Genomic DNA, 26064 nt, shown 5'->3' on the forward strand with positions numbered 1-26064 from the left:
AAAAATTAATAAAAATACAATGTTAATATATATGTAGGGCTAGGAGTGTAACTTGATGAAGAATCAATAAATAAATTCAAATTAAATAATTTTAAATATGTCTATTTGTAAAAGTATATTTATTTAAAATTTAGATTTTATTTATTGATTTACACTACCATTTCAAAAGTTTTAGGTCAGTAAGATTTTATGAAGTAATACTTTCATTCAGCAAGGAAGCATTAATAAAAAGTTACAGTAAAGACATATAATGTTACAAAATGTACTTTTTTGTAAATAAATGGTGTTGTTTACATTTTTTTATATAAAAATATTGTCCAAATTAATAATAATAAAAAGAAATGTTGACCATCAAATGAGCTTTTCAGAAGGATTTCATGCTAGGTCATTTGACTCCATCACAGGATTAAATTACATGCTGAAATATATTAAAATAATAATACAAAAAAGTTATTTCAAACTGTATTAACATTTTAATAACATTACTGTCTGTATTGTATTTTTTTTTTGTTCAAATAAATGAAGCCTTGGTGAATATAAGAGACCTCTGACAAACATCTGAACAGTAGTTTATTTAAAAAATCTTCAGGTCATTCACCTGGTGAAACATAAATTAGCACTGTGTGTGTGTGTGTGTGTGTGTGTGAAGTGAAGTGAAGTGACATACAGCCAAGTATGGTGACCCATACTCAGAATTTGTGCTCTGCATTTAACCCATCCAAAGTGCACACACACACAACACACACACACACACACTGTGAACACACACCCGGAGCAGTGGGCAGCCATTTATGCTGCAGCCCGGGGAGCAGTTGGGGGTTTGGTGCCTTGTTCAAGTGCACCTCAGTTGTGGTATTGTTGGCCTGAGACTCAAACCCACAACCCTAGGGTTAGGAGTCAAACTCTACTTTAGGCCACGGCTTCCCCACCAAATAGAGGGGGCTGTTTGTTGGGGAAAACTGTGTGGTAGGGGACATTGAAATGGAAAAGCCAATGAAATTATTATTATTTTTTTTAAACAAAAGACCCACAAAAGTGTCCATGTCTGCATTGTCCACCAATCGATAAAGAAGAGAAGACCCTGAAACATACACAAAACTTTATTGGTTTCTTCTGACACAAGTATCTTTATGTGCAGGCCTGTGCCTGTTTGTACCTGAAGCACTCATGAATCCAGGGGCAGGTGATGCTCTGTTTTGTGTCGTGGAAGTCTTTGTGTGCTCGTAATAAACTCTGGAACAACCTGCATTGGAGGACATATTGTACATGCACAAAGCCTGAAGTCTAATTTCATGTTTATATATATATATTGTCTGATCAAGCTCAAAAGAAATGCTCTAAGTGTCCTTGTATTCACAGATGCTTTGAAAGAGTTCTGAAAAGGTGTTATATTGTATGACCATGTATGTGTCTCAGATGAAAAGTGAGAGACAGTCTTTTCCGGTCAGTCACTCTTTTCCTCAAACACATCTGAATCTCAGGCTTGTGGTGTTGAAGTGGCAAAATGGACTGATATGTTTTATTTAACCTTTCTGGTATCATGATATATGAGGCTGAAGATGGGCGGTGTTGGCATGGTAGAGCTCCAGGGTGGCCTGAGTCAGAACTCTCCCTGTGGGCTTCACCTCCTCCTCAGACTCCAGCAGCTTCTGACTGATCATGGTGCAATAAATGTGCTTTATCTGAGACTCCTGGAGAGAAGAGAAGAGGAGAAAGGAATTACAGGGGCGGATGAAACAGAAGATAAATAGAGCAGATAAGTTTGGTTTGAGTTTGATGCACAGAAACATTATATTAAAACATCACCTGAGAGAGAGAGCTTCGCTTATAAGGCTTAGACATTATTGCATATATCAGGTACAGTGGGTGGTGGGCAAGGTTTTTAGTGAATGGTGTTTTAGTCTGAATCTCAGTCTGTTCTTTGCATACTTTTGGAATATATTTGGAATATAGCACAACATATTTGAAAAAAAAAAAAAAAAAAAGTGAAGTGACATTCAGCCAAGTATGGTGACCCATACTCAGAATTTGTGCTCTGCATTTAACCCATCCGAAATGCACACACCCGGAGCAGTGAACACACACACTGTGAACACACACCCGGAGCAGTGGGCAGCCATTTATGCTGGGGCGCCCGGGGAGCAGTTGGGGGTTCGATGCCTTGCTCAAGGGCACCTAAGTCGTGGTATTGAAGGTGGAGAGAGAACTGTACATGCACTCCCCCCACCCACAATTCCGTCCGGCCCGAGACTAGAACCCACAACCCTTCGATTGGGAGTCCAACCCTCTAACCATTAGGCCACAACTTTTATGGTGCTTTTATGATGCAGCGCTTTTATGTGCTTTTTGGAGCTTGACAGTCACAATCATCATCCTCTCATCCCTCATGCACCTCCTTTTGCTTTCCATAGAAGAAAGAACCAACTACATACGGGTGAGTAAATGATGACCGATATTTCATTTTGGGGTGAATATATTGCTTTAGGAAAACAGTATCTCTTTTATGTATACATTTTTTGGGGGGGATATATTAAAAGCCATTTCTACAATGAAATGTTTAATTCATTTTTGCAACAATAATATATTTAAAGAAACAGTATATTAAATCGCATAGTTTCATAATTTAATTTAATAATTTATGCTGTTTTCTTAATTTTTTCCCCCCAATATAACGGTTTTCATTATTCAAAAAGAAAAACTAGAAACAACTCAGACCCTTTATGATAAATTGCTCATGTTTTGTCATCATTTGTATGAATCTTCAAGCTAGTTTCAATCTGGGCTATGTCAAAAATAAGAACCACTGGTTTAATCCAAATATACCATCTGTAGTCATGTGCTTCAGTGCATGGTTTATTATAGTGCTTACTAGGTGAGAATTGTATTAGGATTCTTATTACTTCTTCCTATGCCTACTTTTCTTCACAGCTGCAGTGTAATTCAGTTCAAACGTAATGTAGACTCCATGTATATCAACTGTACTTGATATTATTAAAGTTTTCATACATCCCATAGCAGATAGTTTTCAGTATTTAAACAAAATTGGAATATTTTTATACAAAATTGTGGTTAGTCTTTTTACTATTGGATTTATTGGATTTTTTGTTGAGTTCATCCAGGAAAACAGCCATCTTTTTCCCTCCCACTGGAACAAACACACCTTTAATCCTCTTCTCAACCCGAGACTTGATGATCTCCTGCACGTTATTAAAGCTAGTCTAAAAGAAAGACAAGAATAAAAATAATATTATGAAGACAAGAATGTTAGCAAGTAAACCCAAAGTAGTTTAAATATTCAGTGAGTGTGACTGCAGATTTGGAGATTAGTGGAAAACTCTTAATTATAATAACAAATGATGATATTTGGAGATTGATGATGATGATGGTAGCGATCTCACCATGTGTTCTAATATTTGCTCGTCAAGTTGGGCCATCTGAGCAATGACTCAGCTCATTACAGATGTGAGAGTGGACTACTAAAATATCTCTGCACACACTGATTAACCATACACACACACAGAGAGAGAGAGAGAGAGAGCTCAGAACATTCTGGAGGTGACTGATATAACAGTTCTGTGTGTGAGTGTACACTACTCTTCAGTTTGAGGTGTTTTGCTTTTGAAAGAAATTGATACTTTATTCAGCAAGCAATTAATCAAAAGTGACAGTAAATACATTTACATGTTTTATTTGTTTTCATTTGAACTTTCTATTAATCCTTTGTAGAATTCTTCTTATTATTTTTTTAAATATCACAGTTTTCACAGAAACTGTTTTTTTTTTATATTGATAATATGAAGAATGTTTCTCATACACCAAATCAGCATATTAGAATGAAATGTGAAAGCTCTGAAAAGCTCTGAAAGCTTTGTCATCACAGGAATCAATTACAGTTGACAATATATTCAAATAGAGAATGGTTATTTTAAATTTTCACTTTTACCGTTTCTACAATATATTTGGTCAAATTAATGCATCCCTGATGAGCATACATAATCTTTACCATAATCTTGGTATAGTGAATATGTGTTCCCTATTCTAAAGTGTTAACAAAAAATCTTACCGACCTCAAACTTAATGTAGTAATACATTGAATTTTTGTTCTCTGGAGCTATTTTTATTCTAAGCTGCAGAACTCATCATTATTTTAATATGCCAGTCTTTTATGCTAGGAAATATTCTTAACACATCTAAAATGACCTATTATTCATTCATTATTACACATTCTTTGATTCAACTCTAATTACAGCTCTATTATTTTAGAAATAGTCCTCCTGAAGACCCTTTCCAAAGTTTCTACTGATGGTCCAATCATTCAATGCACTAAAGTTTTTTATTATATATATATATATACATATATATATATACATATATATATATATATATATATATATACATATATATATATATATATATATATATATACATATATATATATATATATATATATATACATATATATATATATATATATATATACATATATATATATATATACATATATATATATACATATATATATATATATATATATACATATATATATATATATATATATATATATATATATATATATATATATATATATATATATATATATATATATAAATATGTTTTTTTTTTTTTTTTTTTTTATCATTTAATAAATGGATAATAAAACTATCAAAAATTTTGTATGGTAAAAATTGTATGGGTAAAAAATATTTCAAGATATATTCTTGCATACTTGCTTAAGTGCTATCTTATCACACTTTTGCTATCACCTGTGAGAACATACTGATGGTGAGCATCGCCCATGAGACTGAGTCCACTCTGGGCCACTGAAGTCTTTCCTGTCCCCACAGGACCTGTCAGGAACACAGGGTGCTGAGCAGACACCAGAGCCATGACCAGGTTATGATAGCACACCGTGTCCACAGTGGGGACCACGATCTTATAGAACGAAGAGCTGCAGAGAGACAGATGATAATTAAAAAGAAGCCAGCAAGAAAGTTGAAAAGTAGGGCGGCTGTAAAAAGAGGACAAAATGAAGAGAAAAAGTAGAATACAGAGCTTGAGAGAGAGAAAGAACAAAAATGGGTGGGAGGAAATAGAGTTGAGAGAGCTGAATGAATGAGAATACCGAAGAGGAAAAGGAGGTGAAAAGTCCTGATTGAAAGACTAAAAATTGAAAGATGTAGCGAGACATTTCAAATGAACATAGGGATAAAAAAATGAGTCAGGTAAGGAAAAAAAACCCAAGATGGAAAAATGGACAGCCGACAAAGAGGCAGCAAAGAGAGCCAAGAGGACAAAGGGCAATGAAGGGGAAAGAGTTGGACTGACATGACAAATGAGAGCAGAGAGACGAAGAAGGATGAAAAAGATGAGAAATATGAATAGATGGGGAATTCAGAAGTCTGGGAGGGAGCCAGGCGAGAGCCCTTTGACTGAGCCCGCAGGCGGCTGGCAAAGACCCCTGAATAGGGGGAGGATGGGGGCACACACACACACACACACACACCTCACTTGGAGGCGTAGCGCCAGCCTTTGGGCAGCTTGTCCTCAAATTACGCCTACATTTTGTTCTTGGTGTCCATGTAGTATTCGTAGATGGTGTCCTGAGGTTCAATACAAGGTGATTATTTCTCCAGTTATATATTTGTATCTGTAGGCAAAAACAGAGCATCAGTACTTTTCATGTAACATTAGCATGTGAGCATGTGTGTGCATACATTTACATTAATTACACATAAATGTTATCTATTTGACACTGTATGTGGTCTACATTTTGGCCCCCAAAAGTATTTGGATACTTAAAAACATGAAACCCCTTCACATTTCTTCAAAAAATAAAACAAGAATGCTTTAATTATAATAAATATCTAAATAAATATATGGATCAAAAATTCTATTTGGTGACATTAATGGCACAGAAATGACACGCTCCATTTTTAATTGTCCATACGCCGCCGTATACCTTGTTAGGGAAAGTTCCCTCTATTTCCTGCAGGAAGTTGTCAATCTTCTTGCATCCATCCTCATCTACAGAGGCGCACAGAGACCATGCGAGACTGAAGCTGAACCAGAGCTCCACCATACGGCTGCTGGGCTCACCTGTCCAGAATTACAGTATTACACTTTTGTAAATTAGCTACAGTAAAGCTAAATAGTATGTTTAATTGAGTTTATTTTTCAAATTAAGCCAGACACTGCAAGATTGGAAAACAAATGTTTAACTGTGACCATACACCCCCAATATAAACAAAAGCATGCCTTTAAAGGACTAGTTTAACCATAAAACAATCATCCTAATGTTATTCTAAATATTATGAGCAACACACTGGTTTCCAGGTAATTACAACTGGAAATGACAAGCTTCAAAAAGGTACCAAAAGCACAATAAAAGTCTGTTTCTTATATTCCATTCAGTCCAGTGAAGGGCACCAGCTCCTTACAGGGAGTCTTCTTAAAAGTGAGGTTCTTGCCTTTGTAGAGGTCAAACAGCTGTCTGAGATGATCAATTGATTTGAAAGAGAGAGAGATGAAGCACTTTGCCAAACATATAACACAATGCTTAACACTGCGGTCCCAAACCTTCTGTCATTTTTCCATCCAGGACTAAACTTAAGGCTTTCAGGTCAAGTCAGAGTAGTCATTGTAAACCATACCACAATGACACACAGTAGCAGAAGACGCCACAGCTAGATCCTCCACTTCAAACAATAATGAGACCTGCAACACTCTCTCTCATTAATGCTAGAACCCAAACAAATAAGCAAAGAACTGTGAACCTCATGAACCTGTCAAGAACATGACAGCGTCCTATTTCAAACTAACACAAAATAAATAAATAAATAAGAAATTATATTTTGCATGTATGAAATGAAATCTATTTGATGAAAAATACTGTTATATTGTAAAATATTATTAAAAATAAAACAACTTTAAGTTTAAACAACAGTTTTCTATTATAATGCAATTGATTCCTGTGGTGTCAAAGCTAATGTTTTTCAGCAGCCATTAGTCTTCAGTGTCAAATGAACCTTCAGAAATCATTCAAATATGCAGACTTAGACATATATTTGAAATAGAAATATCTTTGTATTAATTAATCAATCTAACATGTCCTTGCAGAATAAAAAAGTATTTGCAAATAAAAATTCTTACTTTCAGAAGGTAAGAATTCAAACTTTTATTATGCCGTAGGCATTTCTTCATGAGATTTACCCGGTAACTGATGAAAAGGGCATAAGTGAAGGAGATTATAAATAGTTCTGTGTAGTACCCTGATGGGTTAGTGAGGTGAAGTGCACAGTATCAGGTCTGGAATCAGAAGTGAAATAACCCTGGGGCGGCATTAGAGGTTTCAGTGTGTGTCGAGTATTGTCCGGCACTGGTGCTTGTTCGGGCATGGAGAATCTCTGTCCGCTGATGAGTGTGAGGACTGCGTTGTCATCCATTACTGAGTTCATGCTCTAGATCCACAGTGTGTCCACTGGCCCGTCAAACACAATCCACTTCTCATCAGGCTTCTCATCTGAGCTCGGCCACACAGAGAGGAAGTGTTAGCACTTCACACACACACACACACACACACACACACACACAGAATGAATGTGAATCTCCTAATACACCCTGGATCTCTTTGTCTCCCTATTTTTCATTTACCCTTACTTCTTCTCTCTGTCAGTCCCATTTCCCTACTTTGGTTTCACAGACAGCAGAGAGACTTGCAGGCAATTGTGGTGAAGCCTCTAATTGATAATTTATCTTTCCCTGTCCCTTTATCAGCCCATGTGAGTCTCATTTACTGAACTCAAAACAATCAAACACAAACACGGCACACAGCCCATCTGTCTAATACACACACATACAAACACGCCCTGTCTGGAAGCAGCAGGCCGACCGGCTGCCTGGGTAAGCGAATAACACCAGACCTGTCACACACAGCTACAGGAAGTGTCACATCTCCTCTGGGCCATCTTCCCTCTCTGAGCAGGGAGGAGGACACACAGGCAACAGATACAAGCTGTACTGAGCCACTGCAAACTGCACTTACATTCAAAATGATATCAGAATGGCATTCACATACACATATCACACAACAGCTTAAAGGGATAGTTCACCCCAAAATTTAAATACTGTCATCATTTACTCACCTACATGTTTTTTTGAAACCTAAGAGCTTTGTTCATCTTTGAAAAATAAATAAAGATTTAATTTATAATAACCTGAGAGATTACTGGAACCTGCATGCATTTCTTTCTAGAAACCAAAAGAATATATATATATATATATCTTATTTTGGTTTCTAGAAAGAAATGCATGCAAGTTTTTGAAGAATGAGGGTGAGTAAATGATGACAGAATTTACTTTTTGGGTGAACTTTAAAGCTTTTCCCTGTAAGACTCCTATTTATACCAGCCACTGGAATGGAAGAAAGAAACAGAGGAAGCCCCTGAAAAAGCCCCATTCAGAGTCATCAATCGTCTTCTTGGTCAACATGGCCACAGAGTTCAGAAATGAGAGAAAACTGTCTGTGTGATGTAAAGATTTTAGTGTATACAGACAAAAGGGCTCAACAAATTAGGTTAAATGTATGGGGAAAAAGTTGGCACAAACTACAGGAGAATTTTCTTGCAGGGGAAGCAAGAGAAAAAAGAGAGTTCTAAGCAAAATTAAATAAACAAACAGCCTGAGGTGTTCAAATCAGCTATTCAGATCAGAATCCAAAGAATTTAAGACAAAATGACTGAATTAAAAAGCAAATGCACTAGAGCTAAAAGTACTAATTCCAGTCTGCTCTCCAAAAGCCATGCAATATGGCTCTTGAAGGGGGAATGAATTTATCCATAACAATGACTAAAGCATTTGTGTGGGAGGTATCTAGGAAAGGCTGTTTTGTAGTAATCAATACCAGACTCTTAGAACTCCTCAAAAAGCAGACAATCTCCTTAATAGAACTAAAATTGACTTTTTAATACCAAAACTGCAGCACATCCGATTAGGCTTCTAACAATGATTGAAATAAATGTCAAACAAAAATTACAAGATTTTTGCCATAACTTTATAAAAGACTTCCATTCTATCAGCTATTTGACATCAAAACTTATGACATTATTTCATAACTATCTGGAATCCTGACCGATCGATTGTGTCACTTTAAAGTCAAGTCATTTTGTATAATAGCCATACAACTGGATTGTCCATTGGCCCAGCCAATTTCTGACATAGCTGCACTCGATATTTCAACTCAAATCTATATTTCATGTCCATTCATTCATCTGGTAAAGCAAGATTTGACCACCTGACCAAAGATTTATTTTACAGTAATGTCCAGCTGAATGTACATTATATTATAGTTTTAATTAAGTGTTCAAGGTGGTAAATCACAATAAATTATTGTTCACGAAAGCATGAACTAATTGAAAATATTGTAATAAAATTAAAGGTACAAAATAAAAAGAATCCCAGCAGCATATAGAGGGCTGCTACTTGGTATTTTCCAATCAGGTTCATCAGTAACTAGAGTTTTTGGTATCACTCAATATGGCTCAGGCCTGGTTCTGATTCAGGATCACAGTAAAAATTGGGCCTGCTAGAACAAAACGTAGATTAAAAACATATACGTGCATGAAAACGTATTAATATCCAATTATATCACACATTCATCAAAGTACAGTTAGACATGAAAGTAAGGTCCACCGCCAACATCAAACCTGCTGTGAAATAATTGAGAGGAATGGCTCACAGGGCCCACTGTGTCATAAAAAGACAATGTCCTGTTGAGGTTTCAATTAAAATATTAGAATCAGTGATTGAGGTCATGCTTTTTTATGGCAGTGAGGTGTGTGTGGTCCACCAAATGGGGAAAACACCCAACTGAGACCTTGCTTGCTGAAAAAACCAACAAAAAAAACCCTCCATAGAACATAGAACTCCATAAGTAATGCATGCACTGTATAATTAGGTTAATATCCATTAACTACTAGGAAACAAAACAGGCAATTAAATTATGAAACCATTTAAAACTTGTGGTCTCCAAACACAAAATCCTGTAAATTCAAGAGTTGAGCAAAAAAAAAAAAAAAAAAAAAAACACACAAAAAAACCCCCTTCTTTATTGAGGTTCAAGATCAGAATAATCATTTGATTAGACTAAACCACACTAGAACACAACTAAAATAAACATATTGAGAGACCTACACAAATGCAAAGTTATCTGTCCCAGAAATGTAGCCTACACCTGTCTTCTGTGAAAAATGGGAATCTTCTTGATAAGGCAAACAACCCAACAACGGGAACAAGTATACTGAAAACATGGCAAATAAACAAAGAACAAGATAAATTGTTCTTTAATCACAAACCAAACAGAAAGGAGTCAGAGCTGTATTTCACCATGACAATGCAAAGTTCAATGAAAACTGCAAATATCACAATTTAACAACTAAACAACTTCCCAATAATCAGCAGAACACAAAAAATGCTGGGTAGAGGCGTAGGGATTAAAGGGATAGTTCACCCAAAAAAGTAAAATTACCCCATGATTTACTCACCCTCAAGTCATACTAGGATGTACCGTAAATGCTAGTCTCACGAGAACCAAGTTTTATTTACAGCAAAGGAAAACCAGTCTCCTCTTGGCTTATTTTGAAATCCTCCGACATTTTTCTTTACAAATTCACATTGTGTACTTCTAATTTGTGACTGGTGTTTTGTTTTGCTCTCTCCACTGCGCTTCTGCGTTCGACACGTCTCACCAGGGTTTACTCTACAGCTATGTTATCCGCTGGAACACCACTCTCTGGTGAACGCACATATGACAGTTAGTGGAAGCTAATGATTAGGGTTCATGAAGTTTTAAATGTGGATATTTTTCTTACACAAATGCATCGCTTCCCTTCAGAAGGCCTTTATTAAGCCCTCTGAGTAATGTGGAGTACTTTTTATGATGTATAGATGCACTCTATTGGGCCTCAAAATCTCGACCCCCATTCACTGCCATTATAAAGCTTGGAAAAGCCAGAACATTTTTAATATAACTCTGACTGGATTCTGAAATAAAGTCATATACACCTAGGATGGCTTGAGGGTGAGTAAATCATGGGGTGATTTTTATGGGAACTATCCCATTAATTAATTTGTTTAAAATATTTTTCCAATGAAAAAATTACTCTGTAATAAATATTTATGTTCTAATTGTTTTTATATTAGCAATAATGTACTCAAGGCTGTGCTGTATTATTCACAATTTAACACAGTCTGTTGTACTTTACAGCTTAATTAATCATTTTTCTTTTTGATGTTCAGTGACTCATTCTTTTTGGCAAATGTACCATTACTTATCACCCCAATGAAGCCCATTGAAACATTAAAAGGGAAACAGAGAGAGGAAGGGACTGCAAAAATCCAGAGAGACACAAGCATCCGGGGAAAGGCACATTTTTGGCTCTGTTAGACAGTTTTAAAAGAACAGAGCAGTACACATACACATGCATACACACACACTAACACAATAGAGTTAACACTGTAAGAGGATCAACCTAATAAAACTCTGAGAATTTATTTTACAGAAAAGACTTCTCTCTTAAGCTATCTTAGGCCTCTAAAGTTGCCTTTTTATAAAGGATATTTGGTTTCTTAAAAAAAATAAAAATAAATGTTGAGCTGCAAATACTTTGTCATTGCAAAGGTAGGTATTTGTCCCAATAAATCAAACTATACTGAAATGGAAAAACCCAAAGAGAGCGAAAACGTGATAAATGGAAATGGAGGGGATTTGAGTTGTTAGTTCGAAATAATGTGTAAGATAAGAGACAGAGATGACGAGAGGCACAGTGAACATCGTCCAAATTAGTGTGACAGCCCATACAAATCACAAAACAAAAGAACTAAAATAAAGAACAAAAAATGACACATTGTTTTAATAATTAATTAATATAAAAATTAATATTTTTGAGAGACACAACAACCCAAGAAGTAACTCTATGTGTACATGGACCAGTACTTAAGAAATATCAGAACAACACATCCTTTGTAAACAACTTGAAAGTTTACTTTGGACAGATTGACAAACTTCATATTAGACTGTTCACAGAACATGAGTACACAAACTGACAAAACACACACACACACACAAGTGCCACCAATCCCTGCTGCTTTAGCAGGCTGCATAGTGATCAAAGAGAAAGACTGGGAAAAAACAAGCTATGTGATTTCCTGTGATACTCAAGAGACTGGCACAGAGACAGAGAGAGTTTGTGGATAGAGACCAGGCTGGACGAAAACAAATCAGCAAACTTTTCTACAACCATTTCACTCGTTCTTTGCTTCTTTCTTTCTCCTTTGTGCTTGTTCTTTCTTGTCACATCAGGATTCATTGACTATCTTTCCTCTGTCTCAGCTGAGAGTGCTTCAGCTGATGACCCACCTGCTATCTGCTATCTATTAATGAGAAAGTAAATTACATTATCCATCAAGAATTAACTGAAAATGGGCATCCTATGTGAAAAACTATGAAAGATTTGAATGCAAGACCTATTTTTCATTTATTAGCAATAATTGCGTGAACCTTTATTAAATGAATGTTAACCGGGCATTTAACTACTGTTAACTAGAATTTAAAAGGCTGTAGTGCGTACATAAGTGGCCAAAACCACTGTTTCTTCTATTTTTAAAGACAAAATTCTTATGTACCTCCACAGCCCCATCAGTAGGACCACACCAGAAATGTGTCTTTAAACTTCAATTAAACTGGCAATCATTCAGCACTATGATTAATGTCATTAAAGTGTCTATTATCCTTCAAACTAAAACCAAATCAATACTAAGGCTGCAAAACTGGTTCGCCAATCTCCCTCTCCCTTTAATGAGACACCTGGGCTTGTTTTTGTTTAACAAGTTTTGACAGTTCTCGAGGCAAATGTATTTGCCGTTGTATTGATGTGAATAGGAGAGAAGCGTGAGAGTAGCGATTAAAGTCCACTGCTACAGAAATCTATGCATATATATTTGACTACAAGGGTGATCCAAACAAAAGGCTGAATCCAAATCATATGCAATATTTTGTTTACTATCTTTAAACTCAAGTTAACTTGAAAGCGTACACAGGGTACACTTAAAGAAAAGAACACAAGTACAAAACAAAACACACACACCAAATAATAAAATGAATCAGCAACGGGAGAGGAATCAGATAGAGGTGGAATCATACAGTGATGAGAGTCTGATACACAGGAGACTCAAGCTGTGTGTGTGTGTTATATGGAGTGAAAGTAATGAGGAAACAGGGTGGTGATGTTTGCATAGAGAGATAGAAATAGGCACCAGAAATAGATATGCAAAAAGGGGGTTGTTGAGTCAGATATGAAGGAGTTAGGAGACGGAGATGGAGACACAGAAGTAAGATGGGAGAGAGAAAGGGAGGATGCAAATAGAAAAGGCAGCCTGAGTCACAGAGAGAGCAGAGAACAAGATGGACCCCCAAAATGTAAAGATTTACACAAACTATGCAGAAAGTATCCAGAGATGTTAACCAACAGAGATTTAGACTCACACACACACACACACACACTCATATGCTAACATCAGGATGCCAAACCCACACAGACACACAGTACCCAAACCCACAGAGAATTAGACAGGGACAGGGACAAGGGCGAAAAACACTGGAGGGAGAGAGGGAGGACTATGTTCAGAATGGAAAACTCTGTACTCTGTACATCTTACTACAATTTTAAAAATAGTATATAAAACCTTTTAAAGTTCAAAATGGAACACTAGTGTAGTCATTATAAAAATGAGAAACATAATGCAGTAATTACTAATTATTAAAGAATATTTGGAAAGGAAAAAATTGTGACAGAACATATTGTGCAATAGTATCATTCATTGTTGTCACTTGTCACTTGACTTTCAGTGAGTGCCATACAGTGGTCATCAAATCAGCTATTAGGTCACTAATACAGTTCACTTAAAGGAGTGAATGAAAATGAGTTAGTGAATTTGGACACTGAGTACAGTGGAAAGACTTTTTTTCATAGTTTGTGCTTGCTGTTTAATAAACATTTTGGCAAACTGGCAGCTCCAGTAGTAAGATGATGATGGATTTATCTTGAACACAGTTGAACACAATAACTCTAACTAAACAATTTAATAATAAATTTACAATTAATTTATATCTGTATTACACTGTATCTAGTGGATGAGCGCTTTGAAAAATGAACGCATGGATGGATGATTCAGCTGCAGGTGTCATATTCTGGCAAAAAATGGAAAATAATTCGGCATGTTAATCTTACTGTGCATTATGGGTATTCTCTACACTTTGAGCATACATCAGTTGTACACTTGTTATTGCTGTGCATTGTGGGATTTAAAGGGTGTACTCGATGATGCACTAAAGGAGGTAGAGCTTTTTCGCATTTGGCTCCCAAACTCTGGAATAGCCTTCCTGATAATGGTCGGGGTTCAGACACACTCTCTCTGTTTAAATCTAGATTAAAAACACATCTCTTTCACCAAGCGTTCAAATAATGCATCTCATAAGTTGTGACTGCAGTTTTATCTGATCAAATGTGCATTATTATTCTTTAGCTTGGGTTAAACTAATTAATTTTACTTGGTTGGAATAGCAGCTAGGGAAATTATGTCTCTATTTGTTTCTCTGGTTCGCTACGGGATGTAACTAGGATTTACACAAGCTCCAGTCTGGATCCAGAACACCTGAGAAGAGATGATGCAAACACCTCAGAGGACCTCAGATGATGCTTACCCTGTAACAACACACAGAACCTACAAATATTGCTACAATTGTGATTGCATCATATAATAATTGCTGTTAATCATCTGGTTGACTATGTCTTGTATTCATTTTTCAGAAAATTCCTGTCATATGCACATAAACTGGGTCACCACTGATAAGCTCCTACTAAATTTTATGGAAACTAAATTTTCTGTAAAGTTGCTTTGCAATGATTTGTATCGTAAAAAATGCTACACAAATAAACTTGAATTAAATAGAATTGAATGTCAACTAATGTTTTGGACACTACTAAAAATGGGTCGATTTTGGACACAAGGAGGAGGATTCCCCGTTTGTCGTCCCAGCAGAGGTTAGTTTCCGATTCTAGTTAAACCCACCTGAATAAACTTATTAAGCTCTTTAGGTTTCCTTGAAAATTGCAGCCAGGTGTTCTGAAGCACAGCTGGAAAGGAAGTAAGAGTAGTATACTATTTCTAACATGTTATAGTTTGCAGAACAAAAGGAGAACATTTGGGTGGCATCTAAACAGAGGAAAAAAGAGACTTTGACAACATCAGCAAAGCATAAAACAGTCTGTCAGACCTCACCTGCATCTCACTTGCACACACACACACACACACACACACACACACCATTAAAGAAGGAAAACCTGAGAAACACATATTTCCCTCACCCCCACCCCACTCTTCTATTTTTACCCACATCAGGATGAGACATGTGGAAAGGGTTACAAAGAATGAAGGAGGTGAGGAAAAACAACAGAAGTGAAAACAGAAAAGATCAGAACAAACATGAACACTGAACACACGGTTTTAGACATGAGGAGACTTGGTGAAAAGACAACTGTACTAAAAGCACAGCGTGGAGTGGCGCTCCTTTAGCCATAGCCAAACCAACAGTGAAAAGAAAGAGATCATAAGCGTCATAAGATCATAAGCGGCAATTAGCGCTAGTTGCCGTCTTGACTATGCCATCATTTTCAAAACACCCACGGGTGAGCCGAGAGTCAGTCAGGGGGGCTTTTAATGAGTGTTAAATCCTTGTTGCCACATGTTCTCTAAGCAGCGAAGAGTGTTTAAGAGAAACTCTGTTGTCTTGGTGGTTAATGTATCGGGTGCTGAATAAACATGGCCGCTGACGGCAGTTCATTTTCATGGTAATGAGGGATAGAAGGTTGGCGTAGCCTTTTAGGCTCTAGAACAGCTGCTGCGAAGACATTTGTTTCAGAGGCATGATCTTTGCCCTTAAAACTACTCATGAATGGAAACAACTCATTTAGATAAAGCTAAAGGAGCCGTTTTGTTATTGAGGAACCTTGCAATGACCTGTTACCCTTTAGACACCATGAAAAGCAAGACTGCTAGCTATTGATCTAGAGAAAGGGACGGAGAGACAGAGGTTAAGATAAAGTTCTCCCTCGTATGAGGTTGAATCCCGGTTCTCTGTTGCGGTTCAGTGTGCTGAGGGCGTTTTGAAGGGTTCTCCATGTGACCGTCTTGCCGCTGTCGGGGGTGGTTGGTCTCGTACAGTTGAATTACCTATGTCACAGTGAAGTGGGTCACCTGGAGACCATTATGTCGAAGTTCTGCCTCTATAGCTTCTTTCAGCTACAGATAAAAAGAAAGAAAATTGGTTTAAGACAGAGTAACATATACTTACAGTATAACCAAATTATGTGCTCATTGCTTCATAACATTGCATAAACTCTTTCTAAGTTAGAAAAACATCCCTTTGGTGGAGGTCAATCCCACTGAAGCACTAAAGACAAATGAACTGGCAAGAGGTGGGCGGCCATCTTAATAAAAACACCCGCTGATACTGCGCCCCTGAGTGATGTCACACCAAACAGAACTGCTCCAGAGGCACTAAAGCAGCCATGCTAAACTCTCAGGTTAATTTAATCTCCCTCTCTAAGTTCTCTTTCGACTCGTTAAACAGATGGAGAGGAGGAATAAAGGAACGGCTCTGAGGCGTTTGTGCTGGAGTAAGGTAGAGATGAAGACGCAGGATGGGTAATATAAAACAGCAATAAAAACACTGTATGATGGGCATGCATGGAGGCAGAGAATGAGAAATACAGTACTACTGTGTGTGTGTGTGTGTGTGCTTCACACTGTGTCTACAATTTTGTCCTTGTCGCATTTGATTGTGGAAGAAGCAGGAGGCAGCTCTGCAGATGTTCCTGTATCTGCCTTCTATCTCTAAACCCGAGACACAAACACCATAAACTCTTTCTCAGAAACAATATTTCTCTCTTAGACAGACTGTATTCAGTAGAATAGGTTTAAACACTCCATAAGTCACGTGACTTTCAGAATTGGACAATGCATTAATCAAAGCAGGCAAAACAACTTAGCCAAGTTTTGAATTTTGTTCTTAAAGATGGTTATTTTGAGAATCAAATATATCATCTAAACCTAATAAAGGTTTGGCTTTCCATTATTCTCTCAGTACAGTTTGCACAAGAAGAAAGATCACTGAAAGCATTGAAGTCAAGCATTGCTCTACTGTACAACAAGCAAACAGACCAGGATGACCAGTACGGGAGACCAGCTAAAGACAAATGAACCTGCCTAGACTGTGAAGCAGGGAGTGTGGAGAAAACAATAAGTAATTCATTTCTAGGTGGACTTTTATAAATTTATTGAGAATTACTGGCACACACATTATACTTTAAGGGCACACAGTTAAACAGGGATCTCTATAAATCTTCAGCTCACAGATCAGACTGTCTTGGCTTAAAACAGCAACTTTTGCAGTGTTGTCAGGATATTTATCCACTAAGCTCCCCCTAACACCTTTGCATTGGCCTTTATCTGTACTAAAGAAGCAGATCTATGAATTGTGTACAGACAGGGCAGGAAAATATCCTCAGGCTTTTAATGGATCTTTTGAAAGGTGCTTCAGTGAGAGAGAGAAAGAGCCGATGTGAGGGCTGTTCTCTGAAAAATAGGAGAGGCGTAATCAAAAACACACAAAAAAATATGCTTTTAAGAGCTGTGAGTCAGAGCACACATTCATACACAAATACACAGACTTTCAGTGGCTTTATGAGTCCATTATGAGGCCAGATGCATGATGGGACAGGCTAGTCGACAGTGCGCATCTCCACGGCAGGGAAAAGATCCTGGATGAACCCATTAAACAGTGGCAGATCAATGGAGGTGAGTTTAGCGACGTTCATGTCCTTCATAGACATCAGAAGGATCTGAGGTCAAAGGGTGAGAAGAAAAAAAGGTTATGTTAAATTAGCTCAGCACAAGAATACATCTTCAAAGCTAAGGCAGGCCAGCTTCACTCGACCAAATGTCAAACTTAATTTATGGGCAGGAAACTGCGAAACGGGTCTCAGATACATCTGAAAACTCTTCATGCTCTTCGGCTATCAAAAGCAGTAGTCTTACTGCTTCTGAATGACATTTATTTTAACAAGCATACCTTAAACCTGTGTGAACCTTTAAATAAACATGGGGCACCTTTTACAAGGGTGATGATATTCAGGTAGAAAGAGGACGAGAGATAGAGAGTGGTGAGCTAAGCACTCATATGAGGTTTATGAGTCCGTTTCAACTTCTCTTTTAAGGTTTTGTCCCCCTTTGATACATTTTTTATCATAGCCAGAGAGGAGCACATTTAAGTGACATGTCCCTGTCAGCATTAGCACTTTCCTCACTCACACACAAACACAGATAATTCAGTGCACATACACACAAAACTGTCTGTTTTACTGACCATACACTGGGACATATTCAGGTAAAGCAGGTCTCTAAGAGAAATGTTTCTAGATTTATTGGATGCTGCAGGTCTGTGTCTCACCTCTTCATCGACAATGTCAGGGCGAGCTCTGCGCTTCTTTCCAGCAGAAGTGAGAGCCCTCAAGCCAAAGTCATAGTGGTCTTGTTTAGAACAACAGCTTTACTGCCAGAGAATACAGAGTGAAGACTTACTTAGCCAACACCTGAGAGAGAGGGAGAGAGAGAGAGAGAGAGAGAGAGAGAGAGAGAGAGAGAGAGAGAGAGAGAGAGAGAGAGAGAGAGATTACAAGTGCAACATAATGTCTCTTTGAAACAAATACAGTGGAAATATAAAGAGAACAGTTAGCATGAAACAGCATTCACAGCCCATTAATATTCTCAAGCAAAAATGAATAGACAGGGAAGAAAAAATTAGGCTGAGAGCTAATTTTGTTTGCGGAGAATCGGTTTGATTGTGAAAAGTTTACTGATGGATTTTCCACTGTAAGACCAGGAACATGCTGTAAGAAAGTAATAATGTCTAAAAGGTTTTCAGTTCTTGTTGACATTAACATTATAGAAATTTCTTAAGGGGATAAGAAAATGGATTATGTGACCTTAAACTCCCACAGCTAACAGAAACCATGAAAAGAGATACAGCAATATATCTGACAGTAATGTAGTAATACGTCAGGCAGACAGGTGGAGAAAAAGCATGAAAGGGAGCGAGAGGGGTGTAAACGAACAAATTCAATAACCTTTATTGCATTTTTTTTTTCATTTACGAAGGAACAGAAGACAAGAAATCAAAAACAGACAAACAACAAAGTCAAAGACCTCAAGAAAATCACAATCAGTATGTTTTGAATTGTGTGTTCATTAATTTATTGAGTTAAATTATAGCCATTAAAATTCCAGCAACTTAACAAAATAAATAAATAATAAATAAACAAAAATAAATAATAAAATAAAATAAAATGAACAAAACTTAACATTTAATAAAAAAACTAATATTTCTGGCAAATTTTATAATGCATAGCGAAAAATAAATGTTGGGTTGGCAAGTAAAAATCTGAACATGATTTTGCCAGGAGCGTGAAGCTCTAAATTTGCTTTGATACAGGTTAAATGTCTATTTTGCAATTGCATGTCAACAATCATTCATTAAATATAATTGGAAAGACAATAAATGAAAGCACAATTGTTTTGAATTAAAAATAATGACAGACAATCACAATGGGTGCAATTTAGGTCTGTGATTGAGAAAGAGACAGAATGCAAAAAAAAAAAAGACTGAAGCACAAAGGTGAGTGTATGTGTGTGCCCATGAATACTGTGAATATGTAACAGAATGAAGATGCCAGTGTGTGTGAGTCAGGGTAACCATGTCAGCTCCGTTTCCACACTGCCCACTAACAGTCTTACTTATACAGACAGCAACGCTCATGCGTGCACACACACCGAAACACGCCAGAGTCACGCTAGGCTGAGCAGACTATGGACTCGCAGGGGACGGTCATTTCGCTGTCAGTTATGGCTCATAACACCAAGACTTGCACACTCCGGTGCGTCGTGGCAATACTCTCCTGCTCTCTCTCTCTGTGGCGGAGGGGAATATGCCACCGCCTTGTGGGGGAAATATTCAGCACTATACTAAGGATGACTGAGTGAGCAACAGGATCCTAGTCCCCCCACCCAATGCTTTTAGTCTTTGTACAACTGTTAGACTAGTTGTATGTAGTGTCTATCGTGTTGCAATGTGTAATGCTCAAGAATCAGCGAGGTGGGCTTCAGGATTTACTCAATACACGGCAGCCACCTGAAGTGTGTGTATGTAGAAAACTCAGGAGGTAAACCTAGTTAACTGCAAAACCCGCCCTCCCCTGAATCTAACAGGATAGGTAAGACGCCCCCACTCCTTAGTATAAGTGACTCAAAATTAGCATAAACAGTTTTCAGTTAACAAACAAATTTTACATTTATTTGTACTGCAAGATTTTAAATGATTACGTTTTCCTTGTTTTCACAAAGTTTACAAAACAATTTCAAGTGTAAACAAATCAAAGTGAAATAAAAGAAATGTGGAAAATAATAGAGATGAAAAATCAACAGATTTGTGTCAGTTACAGTTCTATCTGAGGAAAGTAAGAATCAGTGTCACTTATTGTAAGTAACCTTAAACAAAATGTTTTACAGTTAACTCAACCTTTCAAACAAAGTACACTTTGAAGTTCACTTCAATCCGGCTCAAAAATCCAAGATCCAATTCAAAAATCCAGGAAAAAAAAAAGTGAAAAGTTATACTCTATCCATATATGGAGTTCACAGTCACAAAAAGTTCAGTTATGTACACAAAAGAAAGACTATGAATCCCTTCGCAGGAAAATTCACTGATCACAGTTCCATCAAAATATCTGTATGATTTCACAGTTCAGATGACTCACTTACAGAAAATGGCAGTTTGCTTACCAGTTTTCAGAAGGAAAAGAGGAAAATAATTTTTATCACCACTCTTGGTTCATGACTGAGGTGCTGAAAGATGTCCAATGGATGGCAGGGTACTGTTTCTTCACTCACTAACCCTCAGCGATTGTCCTCGCGATCCTGACGACGGCAGCTTGATTCAACGAGGCCGCAATCCCAGCTGATGGAGGCACAATGAGAAGACAAACAACGCACGACCCTATCCGATGACTCAGCGAACCTTTTAATTCACACGATCAGTAACAGCACTCAATGTTTCAAGTTCGTTTGAACAAATGAAACAAAAACTGTTTGAAGCAAAGAAAACACGAGACTGTTTAACTCCTACGTGACTGAGACTTAATGAAACTAACAGGCCTTTTGCGCAGCTTCATGCATGAACACGGCAGAAAACTCGTTTTAACGCTTACTTCGTTAAACTTGTTCATATACACGAAGACTCAGAAGCAACGTCATGCAGCTCTTATATATGTCGCGAGTCTAAACGGGACTTTTTCCCGCGATTGACTACCCGAGATCAACATTCAATTTCAGCTCACCGCTGCTCTTCTCCGCTCTCTCGCTCTCTCCGCGCAACTCGTCAAAACCTACAAAATGGCGGCGCCCACGACAAACATCAAAATAAAAGTCTCCACATATTAGAAAAATGTAAATCCCCTACATTCCCCCCTGCTAAACCCTGCCATGCCACCGGACTTCCATTCAGCAACTCAGTCCTGAAAAATAAATGACAGAGAATAGCAGGTAAATATTCTTTCCACACAAGAAAACATCAAGTACAGCAATTAAACACTTTCAATTAGCAAGATTGAAAAACCTTCATATTAAAAGAAACATACAAACCTTCAGGTTGACATAAGCTTATTTCAAGACATAGTCAGTCCTATACCTAACGGGTAAAGTACCTCTGTTCAAACGCTGTGAACGTCTAGGTTCAGTAATACTTTCATTTTCACTTTCAGCTTCGGAGCCACCTGAACTCATAGACTCAAGTACAGACTGTTCTACTGAATCATCAGCTGACATTTCATCGACATGGTCCCTGATACCTATCTCTGATTCATCCCCACCTGCCCTTCTACCTTGTGTGTCTGTGAGTGTAGCGGGTGCAAATGTAACAACAGGGACTGGAAGAACATCAGAATCTTCTGAATCAGTGTGTGCCTGACCTATGTGTGCTCTAGATTCACGTCTAGATGTGCAAGGTGGTAGTGATGACTGAAAAGTGCAAGGCTTGACTTGATCCCTATGTACAACTTTACATGGGCCCCCTTTCTCTGGGCGAATGGTGTAAACTGGAGTGTCTGCGTGATTCTGTTTCACTACAGTGTAAGGCAAGGGTTCCCAATGGTCTTGTATCTTATTCCTTCCCCTATGTGAATGATTCCGTAACAGAACACGGTCACCAGGTCTCATAAGTGCGGCATGCGATTTCCGATCATAAGCTCTTTTCCTTCGCCTTGAAGCTTCCTGTGCTGCTGAGTTGGCTACTTCAACAGCGGTCTTTAATCTATCATGATGGTTTTTCACCCAATCATCAAGATTGTCAGCTCTACTGTCCTCCAAGTCTCTCCCATTAAGGATATCCATCGGCATTCTGGCATCCCTCCCAAACATTAAATAGAATGGCGAATAGCCAGTTGAAGTGTGGATTCGGCTATTGTATGCCATCGCCAACTCGGGCAGATACTGTTTCCAATTCCTTTTCTTTTCCGGGGGTAACGTCCTTAGCATATCATGCATGGTTCTATTAAATCTTTCGCACTGGGAGTTACCCTGTGGATGATACGGAGTGGTGCGACTCTTTCCGATTCCATAGACTTTACACAGTTCTTTGATGACATTTGCTTCAAAACATCGACCTTGGTCGGAATGTAGTCGTGCAGGACAGCCGTAGTGGACAAACCAATGCTGCACAAGGGCTTTTGCAGTGGTATGAGCGGTCTGATTTCTGGTTGGCACTGCTACCGTGAAACGAGTAAACATGTCAGTTAGGACGAGGACATTTTCATATCCTCCCAAAGATTCCTCCAAGACTGTATAATCCATAGCAAGGACTTCCAGCGGGGCAGATACATTAGTACATGTCATTGGGGCTCGTATTTTAGGAAAAACGTCTTTAGCAAGGGCACATCTCTTGCATTCCTGAATCCAGTTTTGAATATCCTTACTCATTGTCGGCCAGTAATAGCTCCGCCTCATGCGCTCCAGCGTGCTTCTTTCTCCAAAATGGCCACAATGATCATGCTGACTCTCGTACACTTTGTAACGCAAGGGTTCTGGAACCACTAATTGACAAATTTCTTCTCCGTCCCGGGGATCAAAGATGGAACGGAACATCACTCCTTTTTTAAGCTTGAGTCGTGTGAATTGTCTAGAAAGCTTTTTTAACTCAACATCCATATTGCGTTGCTCAACTGGACTCAGGTTCTTGTTGGTTAGTACAGCACGGTATATAGGAGCTATATGAGGGTCGATCTTTTGTTGCTCTTCTATATCACTCCAGCTATATCCGGGGACTTTCCTTGTCACTGATACCTGAACCGATGCTTGTACTATCTGATGCTTGTTGGCAACTGGCCATAAACATGCACGCACTTCATCTGAATTCATCCTAATGAAGTCTTTAGCAGAGTCCTCTTGCTCAGGCTCCTCACTGGATGGAATCCGTGATAACACATCGGCATTTGTGTTTTGCCGTCCTGGTTTGTAGTAGACTTCAAAATCAAATTCTGACAACTGAGCTATCCACCGTTGTTCAACAGCTCCTAAATTAGCGGTCGCCAAGTAGCGCAAAGGGTTGTGATCAGTTATCACAGAGAACTTGGAGTAGATCAGGTATTCTTTGAACTTTTCAGTTACAGCCCATTTCAAGGCAAGTAGCTCTAGCTTGAAAGCACTGTAATTTCTATCGTTCTTTTCTGATCCACGAAGACCCCGACTTGCATACGCAATCACACGCTCAACCCCTCCTTGTCGTTGACTTAACACAGCTCCAAGACCATGCAGGCTTCCATCAGTTGTGAGTACAAAAGACTGACTGAAATCTGGGTACGCGAGAACTGGCGGAGACATTAAACACTGCTTGAGTTTGTCAAATGCAGTTTGACATTCTGTTGTCCAGTTAAGGGGTTCAATGATTTTCTCTTTCCCTCCTTTACCAACCAGGGCATGAAGGGGCCGGGCTAACTGAGCAAAACCAGGAACAAACCTCCTGTAGTAACTCATGAATCCAAGGATCTGTCTTAACTCTCTGACATTCGTGGGTGCAGGCCAGGATTCCAAAACCTGAGTTTTCTCTCCATCCACCTTTATTCCCTGGGAAGAAATAAGGTGACCCAAGAATTTCACTTCGGGTTTCAAAAGGAAACACTTGCTGGGTTTCAGTTTCAAACCATGCTGTCTCAATCGATTGAATACTATTTCCAGTCTTTGACAATGGGTTTCGAAGTCTTTCGAAAAAACAATGATGTCATCAAGGTAGATGAGCAGTATGTCAAACGTTAGATCACCGAGCACCACCCCCATCAGACGCTGGAATGTTGCAGGTGCATTGCAAAGTCCAAATGGCATCCTGGTCCATTCAAACAGTCCAAAGGGAGTGGTGACCGCCGTCTTTGTTCTATCCTCCTCACTCATCGCTACTTGGAAATACCCGGAGGTAAGATCAAGTGTGGAGAACAGCTGTGCATTTCCCAAGGCATCCAACGATTCCTCCACACGAGGGAGAGGATAAGCATCTTTGCAGGTCACTTTATTCAACCTTCTGTAATCACAGCAAAAGCGTACGCTGCCATCCTTCTTGATCACAATCACAGCTGGAGATGCCCATGGGCTACAGCTTTCTCTGAGAATACCTTGAGATACTAAATCTTGAACATGTTTTTTCACTTCCTGAAAAACCTGAGGTGGGATTCTGCGATGTCTTTGCTTAATGGGAGGAGCATCTCCTGTTGGGACACTATGTGTGACAGCAGTTGTATAACCGAAGTCACAATCGTTCTTTGAAAACACATCACTGTGCTTAGCCAGTAAGTTTTGGAGTTTGCAACGTTGTGTTTCTGTGAGGTTCTCTAGATTAATTTGCACTGGAACTGGCAGCTGTTCTGAAGTGCTTATCTCTGCCTTCACCTTATGTTGCTGCACAGCTTTAACATGCAAAGCATTCTCTTTTTCCTCAAACTCGACGAGCACCCTTGGCACAACTTCCTGGGGCTTGGACAGTGCTGCGATCCTACATCGTGGTGGGAGCTTTACAGGCTTTTCACTAGAATTTAACACTCTGACTGGAACTTTACCATCGGCAGTCTTAGCAAGCACATTAGCAATCAGAACACTCTTAGGCAAACTGACATTTGACGAGGCCTCAACCAACACTTGACAGCTCACTTTTGGTGGTATCCTGCAGCGGCCTTCTAAAACACGTTCACTGAATGGTGGAATAGTTACTGATTGCTTCCCAGCAACCTTCACAAAGCCAATCTTGTCACCACAACTCAGTGCCTCAGTCTGCATCTTTATGTTAGCTAAAACTCGCTGGACTTTTGCCTCCCTAAAACCATGGCTATACCTGTCCATCTTCTTCATGTCTTTAGTAGTCATGAATAGATCATTAACTTCACTCAACACATTCATCCCAATAATGCCAGGCAATCCTTTCAATTCTGTCCCATTAGAATCGCTCTCTTTGATCACAAACACGCACTTTTCATGCAACGTCTTCCCAAAACACTCTATGTCTGCTTCCAGACATCCAATGATGGGAATGTCTAGGCCATTTGCTGCTGTAAGTCGGACCCAGTTGGCAGACGACAGAACAACTTCTCCAAAGTGATTCTTAAAATGTGACTCGGTGATAGTAGTCACTTCTGACCCTGTGTCCAAGAGACAGATTGTTCTGATTCCCGCAATTTTCACCTCAATGGTTATACAATCACCAAAAGCACTTTCACAAAGTGACTTGGAAACGTTCTCTGTATCACAGTCTGCAGTATGACTTCTTATAACGGATGGACCTGGACTCTCTAGCACTGAAGTGTCTCTGTCAGCTGTCTTTTCTATCTCTGCTGTGTTAGGTTGCACTCTACTAGAGTTTTCTCT

At 38.5% G+C, this 26064-nt stretch overlaps 1 pseudogene; it reads right to left on the minus strand.

Annotated features, from left to right (window-relative positions):
- Positions 1 to 26064, minus strand: part of LOC113052439 (dynein heavy chain 2, axonemal-like) — an 88673-nt pseudogene that overhangs the window by 17742 nt on the left and 44867 nt on the right.

Source organism: Carassius auratus, chromosome 32, assembly GCF_003368295.1.
Source record: "Carassius auratus strain Wakin chromosome 32, ASM336829v1, whole genome shotgun sequence".
NCBI lineage: Eukaryota > Metazoa > Chordata > Actinopteri > Cypriniformes > Cyprinidae > Carassius > Carassius auratus.